At 36.9% G+C, this 15,061-nt stretch overlaps 1 protein-coding gene across 3 annotated transcripts in view; it reads right to left on the bottom strand.

Annotated features, from left to right (window-relative positions):
* Positions 1-15,061, bottom strand: part of NECAP1 (NECAP endocytosis associated 1) — a 42,154-nt gene that overhangs the window by 26,952 nt on the left and 141 nt on the right. The window contains exons 2-6 of one of the 3 annotated variants that reach the window (XM_070494594.1): positions 14,810-14,897; positions 12,975-13,054; positions 12,121-12,261; positions 10,748-10,809; positions 3,480-3,614 (exon numbers count right to left, since the gene is read on the bottom strand). The gene's annotated coding sequence lies outside the window, so the exon portion shown is untranslated. Of the gene's footprint in view, positions 1-3,479; positions 3,615-10,747; positions 10,810-12,120; positions 12,262-12,974; positions 13,055-14,809; positions 14,980-15,061 lie in introns of those variants that run through there. The other 2 variants (XM_070494592.1, XM_070494593.1) reach the window with 2 other exon arrangements.

Genomic DNA, 15,061 nt, shown 5'->3' on the forward strand with positions numbered 1-15,061 from the left:
TTCCTGGTATTTTCTATGCATTGCGCGTTTATAAGTATGTGTGTTGTGAGGATATGAATTTACACAAATGGAATCATACTATACATAGTGTCTGCATTTTGCTTTTTACTTAACAATACATCAAGACACCTTTTTATGTCAGTACACATAGGTAGACCTCAAACTTCAACGTTTCATACATTCCATTCAAAGACTACCTATTGAATCTTTTCGAACTGCCTATAAGTTAAATTAATAAGATTTACTTTCAAAAAATCAGTCAATCATTGGAAGGTAGTATAAGTATAGGAACTTTGAATTAGGAGACATACTTAGACATTATTTAATAGTCTTTTCCAAGCGTTTTTATTTACTATGACCCAAAGTAAGAATACATTTTATATTAGAACCCAATGCACCCATATATATACTAGCAGATATGTAACTGAAATAAAGGTTTCCCAAAATATTACCCTTACTAAACATGATGGCAGTTTGTAGTTTTTATTGTGTTTTATTCCATCCTGTTCTTTTTTATGTTGTTGCTCTCCACCCACAAAATTGATTTCAATACACACTAGTAACTCTTGACCCACAGTGAAAAACTAAAAACAGATCTAACACTGCTCATGGTTTCACAGCTTAAAACAAAAAGTAATTAAGGAAGACAAAGAGAATTTCTAATGATTAGATCATATGCTAAGATCATTATGTACCTTGTACTCTATTTTTGGGGTCATAAACACTCCACTTGCTGTACAATAAAGTCTAAGCTCCTTAGCTAGATGATTCTTCATAATCTTGTCCCAGCTTTTCCTTCCAGCCACACCTAGAGACAGCTTTCACACCCTCTTCCTCACTCTCACTCCCAATGTCCTCTCTAGCTTAGCTGATCACATTGCCATAATTTTCCAAACACACCGTCCTCATTCATGTTAAGTACATTTGCTCAGGCTGAAATGCTCTTCCCATTCATTCCTTGGTAAAATGCCTTCAGAAATTATTTAAATATCAGTTTCTCTGAGAAGCTGTCCTCAACTTCCCTAAATAGAGCTAGTAACTCCCTCCTTTATGCTCCCAAAACATTTTTTATACTTCAGTTTTAGTTCTTATCACATTGCATTCAATTGCTTATAGGTGTGTCTATTTTCCAAGGGCAAGAAACATGTTTGTATTTTCCCACCATCTATCATAGTTTTCAGAATATAGTAAGAACTCTGTACATTTTTTTTGTTAAATGAATGATCATTTCTGTCCATCTTTCAGGGATAATTTGTTCTTTCTGAATCAAGAACATTTAAAATGTCTCAGCTGGAATTCACCTCTGCCCACCACTAGGGGGAAGTAGCAACACAATTCAAAAGTTCTGGACTGGAGAATAGAAGGTCCCAGAAATTAAGCAAATTTTCCCATATGTGTGACTTTCCAAGTTTATGTGACTTAACCAAAAGCCATTTTTGTTGGAAATGACGGAGGCCGCATCCATCTAAATCTTTATTACTTTTAGATATAATTTAACAAAAAAGTAAAAGACATGGGTTTCTTGACATCTCCACCAGTTAACATATTTCTCAGCTCTTTCTTTGCCACACACAAAAAGTTATTTATCACAGATTCTTAAATTCTGATTTGCCTTTGCTCAGGGTACTGTTATCTGTTATGAAATGGTACTTGCTAAAGTATAATTTTCCTAAATCCTGAGATTGCTACAAATGCAGTGATAAAAATTGTAATAAGATTTAAATCATAATTTACAGATCTTTCTTACTTAGAATGGACCTTAGTGATCTTATAGTTAAAATCCCACATTTTACATATGAGAGACTTGAATCCCAGACTTACTAAATCATTTGTCCAAAGACACAGTTGGTGCTGCAGCCAGAATTGGAACTTAATGTCTCATGATTTACAAACTAACGCTCCCTCACCACACCACGCTATCTGCTACAAGAAACACCCAAGACATTGGTTCAAAAATAGTACACTTGTGCAGTTTTGTACACATATCTGTGCTTTTCATTTGATATAAACCATAAAGATAACTTCACAAGTACACAAAGTTATATGGGATATTTATGGCAGTGTTTTTGTAATTAAAAATGGAAATAATCAAAATGTCCATCAGTCTGACCAATTCCATAAGTAAATAAATTACTATACTTTTACCAATAAAGTACTATGTGTCCATTAGAATTTCGATTGATCTATATGTTGACATAAAAAGGTAAATTGATAAGTGAAAACTGCACGGTACATAAGAAAAAGTATACTATTAGGTCATTTGTATAAAAAATGAATATAAAATATTGAGGTTTGATAGGCATAAAATAATTGTGGCACTATAGCAGAGACACCTAACAGGTGCTATTATTTCTGGGAAATACAAAAGGGAAAAGAAGAGAAACTCTTTTTCATTTTATACCCTTCTTTATATTACTCTTATAATAATAGCAATAACTTGCAAAAGTAAATCAAGAACTGTTCACATAAAATTTTAAAACATGAAAATAAAACTATGTTTTGCTTATGGAGTCATACAAATATAAAATAAAAGCACAAAAGTATGTTAAGACCTTAATAAAGCTGATTAGTTACAACTTGATAAAGCTGATGTTAATTATATTTTTGCATTCTTATTCATCTGTTTTAAATATTCCATAATAATAACATGGAGAATGAGAGTCCAAAAAGCAAAAGCTAGAAATTAAATAATGAAGAAATGGCCTTATAAATTACTGAGTGATATAAGTTGCAGAATTATATCTATAGTTTAAAATGAGTATATGCAATGTTCAGAAACACACAACACAACATTTGCTTACATGTATATCAAAGATTATTTAAAAGGATACACACTACATTTAATAGCAGTCACCTCCTGGGAAACGGACTTGGGAAGAGGAGAAGTAGAGAAAGAATTTTCACTTTTTTTACTTTATACATGTTGCCTTTGATTTTTACAGTGCGCAAGTATTATTTTTTTAATTCAAAAACTGAACATTTTTAAAAGTTAGAAACACTGTTCTAGCCTTAGGATAAGTTCACAATGTTTTAATTAAATAGTAAATGAAGTCAGCCATTGACAAAATCTAGCCTTTCCTACTCCTTGCTCCCCAGTGTTCTGCTGCAGCCACTATGTCAGGTTAAACTGGCCCAGTTTGTGAATTTACCATCTCTAAACCTGAGGGGTAATAAATTCTAACTTTGTCCAGTTGATTTACTGCTGTATCCCCAATACCGAAAACGGTGCCTGACACCTGGTGTGTTCAATCAATATCTGTAGTTTGAAAGATAGTGACCTAGAAGCCAAGAGAGAAAAAAAAAGACTGAAAAAATCCTAGAACTACAGAACTTAGGATCAAAGTCACCTTAGCTTGGTGGAAAAAACTCTATCAGGTCCTACAAACCTGAAAAGCAAAGGATATGTCTCACTTGGAGACACTTAAGTTCAAGATGAGAACTCTGGAGGTAGGATTCTTTTTCCTGATTTAAAAAAATACCTGTTTCCTCCTAGGTGTTCTAACCTCAACAGCTGCAGAACATGGATAATGATCTGGATCCAGGGAAGTTTGCAGCAATAATTCATCCTTAGAGAATCTCCACTCGATCCCAAGGATGTGAAGCATTGGCGGGTGCTGGATGTAAATAGAAGAAGGATCAGACACTAAAGATGTCTACTTTTCCTCCCAATTCTGCCATCCCAGTACACTACCAAATGCAAATCCAACAGGAAGAATGTCTACTACCTACTATAGTCACTAGAATCGGCAGATGATTTACTGAGGAAATACTTGATTTCCAGAGTAATCCCCTTATTCAGAAAAGAGTCTTACACCTGACTGAGGTCTCACACCACAGATCGTCAAAAATTTTTTAAATCTGTCAATACCCAGTGTTGACCAGAACGTAGGACAATGGGAACGGGTGAGAGTTTGGCAGTACCTACTAAAGCTGAACATGTTCACGCTTTATCACAGGAGTTAAGAAAGCAACTCCTGCAAATACACTAGGTAGGAACATACATCCAGGGGCTGGATGTAATTAGGAGAAATGTACAAGAGTTTCATTGCAACATTGTTTATCATTTACAACAGCAAGACGTTGGAAATAAACATCCATTATTAGAACAGATCAATTGTGATATATTCCTATAATGGTTTAGTGTAAATGGTGAACATGAATGAACCACTGGCTATGTGCATCAACATAAATAGATCGCAAAAACTTAATGTTGAGTGTGGAAAAAAGTAAGTTAACAAAAGGAAAAACAAAATTGTCCATTTGCACAATGTTAAAAAATAGACAAATCTAAAATTGTATAATTTGGGGAAATACACTTAGGTGGTAAAGCCATTTTTAAAATGTAAGGAAACGATAAACACAAAATTCCCAGTTGTGGGTACTTGGAGGGGGAGGGTGCAGGAAGGAGATGAGGACGGGCACAGAGGGGCCTTGAGATCACTGGTAGCATTCGACTTCTAAAACCGGCATTCTACTTCTAAAACTAGCTCATGGGGGATCATTTTATTGTTATTTAAAATGTACATGTTCATTATAGACACTCTTTCAAATGTGTTGTATACCTCACAGTAAAATTTAAAAGGTGATATGTGAAGCAACTAAATTGTCATTGATTTCAACAGTAAACATTCTGTATAACAATAATGATAATATTACCTAATATTTATACAGCACCTTCAAGATTACAAAATGCTTTCACATTCACTATCGTATTTATTTCTCACAACAGTCTTGCCTGGTAGCTAGTACTCTCCCCATTTTCACAAAAAAATATGCTGAGACACAGAAAGGTCATTAACTTGCTCATCCAATCTGTAAGTGTCAGGAAAGGAAAATTCTCAATTTCTGTTACCAACACAACAGCTGCCTATGCCTTATATTTAAATGTTTGTATGTATTATTAGTATTCCTGTGCCTATGGTGGAATTATAGTAATGACTAGCATTTGTTAAATACTGAGTACTGTTCTACATGCTTATGTACATTATATCATTAATCCTCACAAGAGATGGGTACTATTACTACCCTGCCTATTTTACAGGTGAAGAAACTGATACAGTGTGATTAAGTAATTTTCCACTGTCACAAGTAGCAGACATGGATCTAAGTGTCTTCAAGCCCAGGTCCTTAACCAATATGCAGTTCTGCCTCAGCTGTTTGTTCCTTTTCCCTCCATCTAGAAAATGCACAGAATATTCAAGAGTTTTAGCAATTACAATAGATACCCATTATACATGGATTTCCTATTTGTGAATATGCCCACTCACTGAAATTTATCTGTAACCCCAAAATCAACATTGACTGAACTTTCACAGTCATTCCAGGACATGCACAAAGTGACAAAAAATTTGAATCGCTGGACATGCACATACACAGCTGTGATTATCCCAGGTGGGGCGGCACCTTCTTATGTCGGCTCTCATAGTGTAAGCTAGTGTTCTTTTCACAGTCTATTTAGTGCCAAGTTTTTCTCATTTCTAGGCTTTTTGTTGGCAATGGTCCCCAAGCACAGTGCTGCAGTGCTGTGTGGTATCCTAAGCACAAGAGGCCTGTGATGTGCTTTATGGAGAAAATATACGTTAGATCAATTTTATTCAGGCATGAGATATAGTGCTGTTGGTGGAGAGGTCAGTGTAAATTAATCACCACAATATATTCAAGTGTCTTTAAACAGAAACACACATATAGCAAGGTTATGTATTGATCAGCTGACCAAAATGCTGTGACCAGAGGCTCGCAAGATCCTAACCCTGTACTTCCCGGAGGAGCAAGGGCTCAGTATCTGCTACTTTAGTGTTCTTGGTGACATAACAGAGCATACCTACCACGAATACAAAGGGAATCTGTTCCGGCATTCACGAGGAGCATACTAGCTAAGAAGATAGGTTCTGCAGGCCAACTGTCTGGTTCCAGTTCTGCCATTTAAATAGTGGTGTGAACTTGGATAATTCATTAGCCTTTTTGCATCTCAGTGTCCTTTTTGACAATGACATACTAAATGAGGTACTAACATTAGTGTCTATCTCATCAATGGAATGTTATGAGAATTAAATGACAAACAGTCAATGAAGTACTTAGTACAGTGTCTGGTAGATAAGCCCTCAATGTGTAAGATATTGCTAATATTAATAATAATTTACTTTTGAAATAAGAATTATGTTTGTTTAGCTAAATATAAACATTGACACACTCATTTTTAGTATTTCAGAAGCTATACACTAGAGAACATAATAACTAAAATGGAATTACCATTCTAACACCATTTTCCCCTACATGGCTGACAAATGTGACCAATGTAGTGTGATTGGAGAAATTTAAAAGGAGCATTTCATCTGAAATGAGTATGTGTTAAATGGTAGTTTATAATAAGAAATATTTATCTTGGTTTCTGCCGCCGGTTCCTGACACAGAGCTCCTAAAACCCTTTTTAAATTCCTAAGTGACAAGAGCACTAGCAGCATCTTTTGTTCTAATATTTGCTCTTTGACCCTAGTGCCTGACACAGGGCTCCTGAAACACTTGTAATTTCCTGGGTGATAGGAGTGTCTTTTGTTCTAATGGGGTGACTCCGGGTGGGCTCCTTGATGAGTGCTGATCACTGGAAAGACCAAGCCACGATTAGAAGTCTGGAATTTTCAGCCCCCACCCCCCATTCTCTTGAGAAGGAAGAAAAGCTGAAAATGGAGTTAATGATCGATCATGCTTACATGGGGAAGCCTCCATAACATTCCGAAAAGTATGGGATCCAGAGAGCTTCCAGGTTGGTGAACACATCCGTGTATAGGGGTGGGTGAACACACCCCAACCCCATAGGGACAGAAGCTCCTGCACTTGGGACCCACCCAGACCTCATCCTATGTATCTCTTTATCTGGCTGTTCATCTGTACCCTTTGTCATATCCTTAAATAAACTGGTAAACATGTTTCCCTGTGTTCTGTGAGCCATCTAGCAAATAATCAAATCCAAGGGGGAGTAGATCATGGGAACCTCAAATTTGTAGCCAAGTTGGACAGAAGTTTTGGGTAACCTGGGGACCTACCACTCATGATAAGCCTCTGAAATGGGGGGCAGTCTTGTAGGACTGAGCTCTTAATCTGTGGGATCTGATGCTATCTTCAGGTAGATAATGTCAGAATTAAGTTAAATTGTAAGGCACCCAACTGGTGTCACGGAATTGTTTGATATGGGGAAAAAACCCCACAGATTTGGTGACCAGAAGTGGTGTCAGCTGTGTGAAAGTAAAGGAGACACACAAGAGATGAAGAACTGTGTTTTTCCCTACAAAGAGGAAAAAAGTGGGTGATTTTCCAACCCAGTGTGTTTATTATGTATCACCACTTTCTTTTGTCTGCATTCTAGTGGAGATGAAATGGGGGAAAAAAGCAAAGGAGAAAGGAAATGGAGAAGACATTTTCTAAATAATGCACAAATAGGATAGCTAACCTAAAAAATCCATAAAAATTTCCTCAAAAATGTATCTAGACTGGACAGCTCATCTTCAACAAAGGTGCCAAGAACATACAATGGAGAAAAGATAGATAGTCTCTTCAACAAATGGTGTTGGGAAAACTGGACAGCCACATGCAAAAGAATGAAAATAGACCATTATCTCACACCATACACAAAAATAAACTCAAAATTGAAGACTTTAAGATAAGTCGTGAAACCATAAAACTCCTGGAAGACAATATCAGTAGTACACTCTTTGACATCAAACTTAAACGGATCTTTTCAAATACCATGTCTTCTCAGACAAGGGAAACAAAAGAAAAAATAAACAAGTGGCAGTTCATTAGACTAAAGAGCTTCTGCAAGGTAAAAGAAAGTAGGATGAAAACAAAAAGACAACCCACCAATCTGGATAAAATATTTGCAGATCATATATCCAACGGGGCTTAATCTCCATAATATATAAGGAATTCACACAACTGAACAATAAAGACAATAAAAAAACAAACAGCCCGATTAAAAAATGGGCAGTGGATATAAACAGACATTTTTCCAAAGAAGATATAGATGGCCAATAAACGCATGAAAGGATGTTCCACATCACTAATCATCTTGGAAATGCAAATCAAAACTACACTAAGATACCACCTTACACCTGTTAAAATGGCTCTAATTACTAAGACAAAAAAATAACAAATGTTGAAGAAGGTGTGGAGAAAAGGGAACCCTCATCCACTGCTGGTGGGAATGCAAACTGGTGCAGCCACTATGGAAAACAGTATGGAGGTTCCTCAAAAAACTAACAATAGAACTACCATATGACCAGCTATCCCACTACTGGGTATCTACCCAAACAACTTGAAATCTACAATCCAAAGTAACATATGTACCCCTATGTTCATTGCAGCACTATTCACAATAGCCAAGACATGGAAACAATCCAAGTGCCCTTCGACCAAGGATTGGATAAAGAAGATGTGGTATATATATACAACGGAATACTACTCAGCCATAAAAAAGACAAAATCATCCCATTTGCAACACCATGGATGGACCTCGAGGGGGTTATGTTAAGCAAAATAAGCCAGACTGAGAAAGACAAACACCAAATGGTTTCACTCATATGTGGAATATAAACAAACACATGGACAAAGAAAACAGTTCAGTGGTTACCAGAGGAAGGGGGCTGGAGGGTGGACACAGGAGGTGAAGGGGAGCACCTATGTGGTGACAGTCAAGAAATAATGTACAACTGAAATTTCACATTGATGTAAACTATTATGAACTCAATCAAAAAATAAAAATTAAAAAAAATTTATCTAGACCCACATTAATGAGAGCCATCCACTCCCCAATAGTCCTGAATCCTGTCACCCCGCCCCGAAAAATTCCTATGGCTTCTCATTAGACTGGTTGAATGCTAACTGAAACCTTTTCCCCTTGTCCACTTTCATTTCATGAAACTAAAGTCACAAAGGGTGTTAATGAAACTCAATTTACTTCCCCATCAGTCTCCCTTCTTCAGCTGTCCTAGATACATCCTGTAATACATACTTAGATACATACTATAGAAAATCAATAACCAACAAATGAACAGAAGAAACAAAGTTCGTTGAATTTTCTTTAAACCACTCAGATTTGAATGATTCATCATGCCAAATTTTCCTAATTTATTCAAGATCCAAGCATAAGTGCTTGGATAAGTATTTGTTATTATCATGAGATTAAGAGTTCTTTGTTTTGTTTTATTTACCTTTCCACTGAATTACTTTACTTTCTGGGTGACTTTGTTCTTCAATTTGTGCTCCTACTTGGTTTTACTATAACTGTGTGCAGGGGCTGGCCCCATGACGTAGCAGTTAAGTTCGTGTGCTCTGTTTTGGTGGCCTGGGGTTCACCGGGCCAGATCCCAGGCTTGGACCTATGCACTGCTCATCAAGCCATGTTGTGGCAGGCATCTCACATACAAAACAGAGGAAGATTGGCACAGATGTTAGCTCAGGGCCAATCTTCCTTAGCAAAAAGAGGAGGATTGGCAGCAGATGTTAGCTCAGGGGCTAATCTTCCTCAAAAAAAAAAAATTATAACTATGTACATAATTAGGGAGTTATATTGTAGGGTGGAGAGAGTATGTCTAATCTACATCCTTTAGAGCCATGGGTTGGAATTTGATTTGACAGAAAGGATGTGACTTAACAATGGGAAAAGAACATTCTGTAAATTATTTGCTACACATCCAAGATGGGAGAATAGTTTTGATCTAATGGACAACTGGAAGCCTCATTAGTTTTTTGACATAATAACTGCTAACATTTATTGAGTGCTTGTGTGCCAGCATTAAGCGTTTTCCATGTATTAATTCATTTATTCTTAACAATTCTATAAAGTAGGTACAGCAAATATTCCCCAAATCAGTCATTGCCCAGACAGGAAAATAGAAACCATTATAGGTACTTGAAACAGGATATTTAATACAAGGACTTGGTTGCAAAAGTATTGGAAGGACTAGAGAAATAAATGGGGAGAAGATGATATAACTGCAAGGGGCTGTTCCCTACAAGTGGAAGAGAAAAATAGCAAAGGGTATTACCTAGAACAGGCAAGTATGTACTTATCTTTGAGATTGGGGGTTCTTGCTGCTGCTTAGCAGGAATCAAGGAACTCAGTCTTGTGGCTGCTGCTGAAAGCAGTAATCCTGCTAGAGCACCCAGCAGCCAGCAGCTGCCACAGTCACACCTGCCACCTCCATTGCTGGAGCCCACCAGAGTTGTCTGCTTCTGCAGGAGCCAGAAGCTGAGTGATTCCCCTTCAATCTCTCTTTCTTTTATTTTAGTAGTTTTAATGTTTATTCTATTTTATAGTTTTTATTCTTTTACTTTTAAAATAGATTTGCAATTTCTGTGCACAAACTAAGTTCCAGAATCAAATGTAATGATTCCTTTTTCTCTTCACTTTCCAAGAGCACATGAACATGCCCCTCTGGCAGAAACTATTTAGAACCCAGTGGAGAGAAAGCCTAGGAAGTGTAGGAGCCAGGCTTCCAATAGAGGGATAATAAGGAAGGAGGGGAATGGCTTGAGTCTCAATAGATAGTATCTGACATACTCCCCATTTTACAGAAGAGGAAATGAAGACACAGAGTTTGAATAACTTCTGTACAGTCGCACAATTAATAAGTGGCAGAGCTGAGATTCAAAGTCAGGCTCTCTCTACTTACCTTCCGTTACTCCTTAGTATGTTCTTTTTACTCTAGCCAAACCACTTTACTTGTGCCATTTACTCACACATTGGGCTCACCTCCACCTTAATATGTGCTTATGTTTCCCCCTTTCTGAACGTCTCTTTCATCTTCTCTCTCCCTGCCCAAACAGAAGAATTATAGATTGTGAGATGTAAAAGAAATCTTAAAGACCATTCAATACAACTCTTTAACTTTACACCTAAAAATAAATTTCTAGGTCAAGTGTCTAGCCGAAGGTCAAGTAGTTATTACAAAAACTGGAACTCAAATTTCCAATCTAGTGCTTTTTTCATCTCAAAAATCTTCTTCCATTAAATTTTCCTAGTTAATTCTAACCACCATCAGTCTTGCCCTTTGCTGGCTAGCCATAGCATTTGTCTGTGTCATCCAGTTTTGGGCACTTGGTATATTTAGTTTAGAATATAGTTGACTGCATACAGTCTAATGATTGAGCTAATCATTTTTCATCAAAATCTTTAAGGGCAGAAACTTTGTCATATATTTATTTTTAATTCTCTCATACAAAACAGGCTAGAGATCCGATGACTCTAAAATTTCTTATTTGGGTCAAATGAATACAGATCTCCATCACTGAAACTGTAGAATTAATCAGTGACTCATAAAAGGTTTTAATGTGACTGCCTTTGTAATATATGTTCAAACTTTCATTCTGTCCAAAGCATATGATCTCTGCTTAGAAATTTATAATTAGATACTAAAAAGGAAGAAAACACAAGTGAACTACATAAATTTCCCTCAATTTTCCACATTATACCGCGAAACAACTAGTACTTTATAAGAAGAGACAAAAGTCATCCTAGAAATTGGAGCGCGATTCCCAAGATGTTTTCAGTAATTTCCTTCCTGATCTGAAAATCCAAGGAATCCAGCTATAAATGCTCCAACTGGTTTTAATTGCTTTATAATCTTTAGAGAGAAAGGAATCAGTAAAACTGAATCCACACCAGAAACAACTTTAAAGACTCAAATTAACTCTTTGAATTGTACTCAAAAGTTAACAGTCTTTTCGACCATTCATTCATTCATTCATTGGTGCCCCAAACATGTATTATACCAGGCACGATAGGAGGCAATGGATATAGAAACAAATTTATGGTCTAGCAGGGTAGAGAGACAGATAAATTATTACTTTATAGCACTATTAATGCCTGTCAAATTCCTACCCACCCTCAAAGCCCAGCTCAAGTGCCACCTCTTCCATGCATCATCTTCCTGTTTGCTTCAATGAAAATTAGTCTTTCCCTCTTCCGTGTTCCCAGAGTATGTTGTGCCCTCCTAGCGGCCCTGACTGTGTTATAATTATATATATGTCTCAATTATTCTGCATTTCCTCCAGGGCAAAGCATGGTGTCTATAGTAGGGGCAGAATACGTGTTTATGATGTTAAACTTAATAATAAAGACCTTACCTTTTGCAAGTGGAAAAGATGCTCTCACCACTGTTGCTGGGAGTGTAAATTGGTGGAGTCTCCTTAGTGGGAAATTCCATCTTTCAAAAATTTCAATGCACATGCTCTTCCATTTAGCAATTACACTTCTAGGAACTTACTCTACAGAAATATTTATAGATGTATAAAACACAAGAGTGCTCACTGAAGCATTGTTTATAACTGCTGCAAAGGATTCCTGGACCCAATTTCTAATTTGGCAGGGCAGGGCGGGTGGCAGGCAATGGACACCAGCAGGGTGTCCGAAAATTCAACTCAATTCTGACACTATCTACCCAGAGATAGCAACAGATTCCACAGGTTGAGGGCTCAGTCCTATGAGAATATCCCCCACTCCCCTACTTCAGACACCAGTCATAAGCCCAGGTTGTTACCCGTACTTCTGACCAACTGGCTATAAATCAGAGGTTCTCATAACTTCCTCCTTGGATTTGATTAATTTGCTAGAGTGATTCACAGAGCTCAGAGAAACATTTTACTTACTAGATTACTGGTTTATTATAAAAGGATACAACTCAGGAACAGTCAGATAGAAGAGATGCATAGGGCAAGACATGGGGAAAGCATGCCACTCTCTCGAATCTCCACGTGTTCCCCAACTAGGAAGCTCTCCAAACCCTGTCCTTTTTGGTTTTTATGGAGGCTTCATTACATAGGTTGATTAAATGATTGGCCACTGGCAATTGATTCAAACTCCAGCCCATCTCCCCTCCCTGGAGGTGTTGGGGGGCGGAGACTGAAAGTTCCAACCCTCTAATCACATGGTTGGTTTTCCTGGTGACCAGCTCACATCCTCAGGTGCTTCCAAAAGTTACCTTACTCACAAAACAAAAGACACTTTATCGCTCTCAATGCTTCAGAAGTTCCAAGGGTTTTGGGAGCTGTAAGCCAGGAACTGTGAATGAAGACCAAATATATATGAAAAATATATTTTGGTCATATGAATGATCAAATATGTATTTCTTATAAATCACAATACCACAACTCTTTAAAACTGGATAAAAACAATATTCAACAACAGGGGAATAATTGATTAAATGGAATAATATGGAGCAATTAGAAAAGTATGATGTGGGCCACTATATCTATATCCTGAAATGAAAAGATAAGTAGAAAAAGCAGGATAAAACATGTTTGGTGAAATTACATTTGTATTTATGAAAGGGATTACCTGCTGGGAGCAAAACTAGGGTAGCTGGGAGTTCAGGAAATTCTAGTTTTTACGTTTATATTTAAGTCTTTTACCATGGAAATGAATTACTTTATACATGTGTGTATATATATTATATATTATATATTATACATATATAATTTATGGTAATACTGTCTCTTTTGTATGCTTTGTATCTCTGCTTTGTGAATAGCTTCATTATTCAATGTTTCCAAATATTGGATTAAAAAAATGAATGTAATTAATAGAATTACATGCACTGACATGAAAATATGTTCTGATATATTAAGTGAAAAAAGTTAAAAAATCACGTGTAAATTATAATCTCGAATTTGTTTGAACCTCTTTTTTAAAAAATGTGTGTTGGGGGTCATTCCCGTGGCCGAGTGGTTAAGTTCATGTGCTCTGCTTCGGCAGCCCAGGGTTTCTCTGGTTCGGACCCTGGGCACGGACATGGCACCACCCATTAAGCCATGCTGAGGCGCTGTCCCACATGCCACAACTAGAAGGACCCACAACTAAAAATATACAACTATGTACCTGGGGGCTTTGGGAAGAAAAAGGAAAAATAAAATCTTAAAAAAAAAATTGTGTGTTGTATTTAGAAAAAATTCACTAAGAATGAATACTAATCTACTAAAAATAGTTACATCTGGGCAATGGAATTGGAAATGAAAACCTTCATTCTTTTACCCTTTATACTTACATATTATTTTAATTTATCTTTGTTTAGAAGTATGTACTACTCTAGTAATTAGAAAATAACAAGGGAAAGAAAGAAATAAAACAATAAAACTCAACTCTTGGCATTTTTCTTGGGTCTTTCTGCCTCAAAAATATTACACGGTTATTTGACTGCAAACACGAGGAGAAGCAGCTATCATTGTTTGGACAATAAGCTGATTAATATGGACTGAAGCCTTTACCATAGGTGATAGTGATCAAATACATTTGACCCAAATAAACTTTATTTCCTATGCATACATGTAAATGAATAATGTGCGTGAGAATTCTTTACAACCTACACTTTAAGCAGGAATCACCACTCAAGGTCACTCTTCCGTCCTCTGCTCTCCTTCCTGATGAAATTGTCTAAGTGACGAGACTTCTGCCTGTCCCCCAGTGCCTGATGCACTCTCCCACCCACCGGCCTCTGATATGCTGCTCTCACACTCTAAACAACTTTCCAGCTTTGTCTGCCTATGGAAGTCCTGCAGTTCTTTAAGGGCTTGCTCAGATCTTATTTCTACATTAAGATTTTCCTAGATGGCCCCAGGCTAAATATACCCCTACCTATGACATCTATTATTACATCTATCACGGGCTGCGTCATATTACAGTTTTTTGTGTATAGGTGCATATTCCCACTGGATTGTGAATCTCTAGAGATTAGAATACAGTTTACTTCAGCTGATTTTGCCATGGCAGACTTCTTCACACATATTCAGAATTTAAGAGATGTTACTTGAGATTCCTTACCTGGGGTTCTGTAGGTCCTTCCTCCCAGCTGCTCTCCATCCTCACCCTCACATACCATAGGGTCTTTTTTTTTTTTTTTTTTGCATTTCTAAAACAAAACAAAACAAAAGCAAAAATGTATAAGTGAGAGGCTTATATAGAGAAGTGCTCTCTCTCTAACCATATCCTGTGTCCTGCGGAAAACATCTGAGAATGATGCCCTCCCACTTCTGTTTTTTGACTTTTCTTTATCTAAGACATTTAGAAATGACT

This window comes from Equus asinus, chromosome 22 (genome assembly GCF_041296235.1).
Source record: "Equus asinus isolate D_3611 breed Donkey chromosome 22, EquAss-T2T_v2, whole genome shotgun sequence".
Classification (NCBI taxonomy): Eukaryota; Metazoa; Chordata; class Mammalia; order Perissodactyla; family Equidae; genus Equus; species Equus asinus.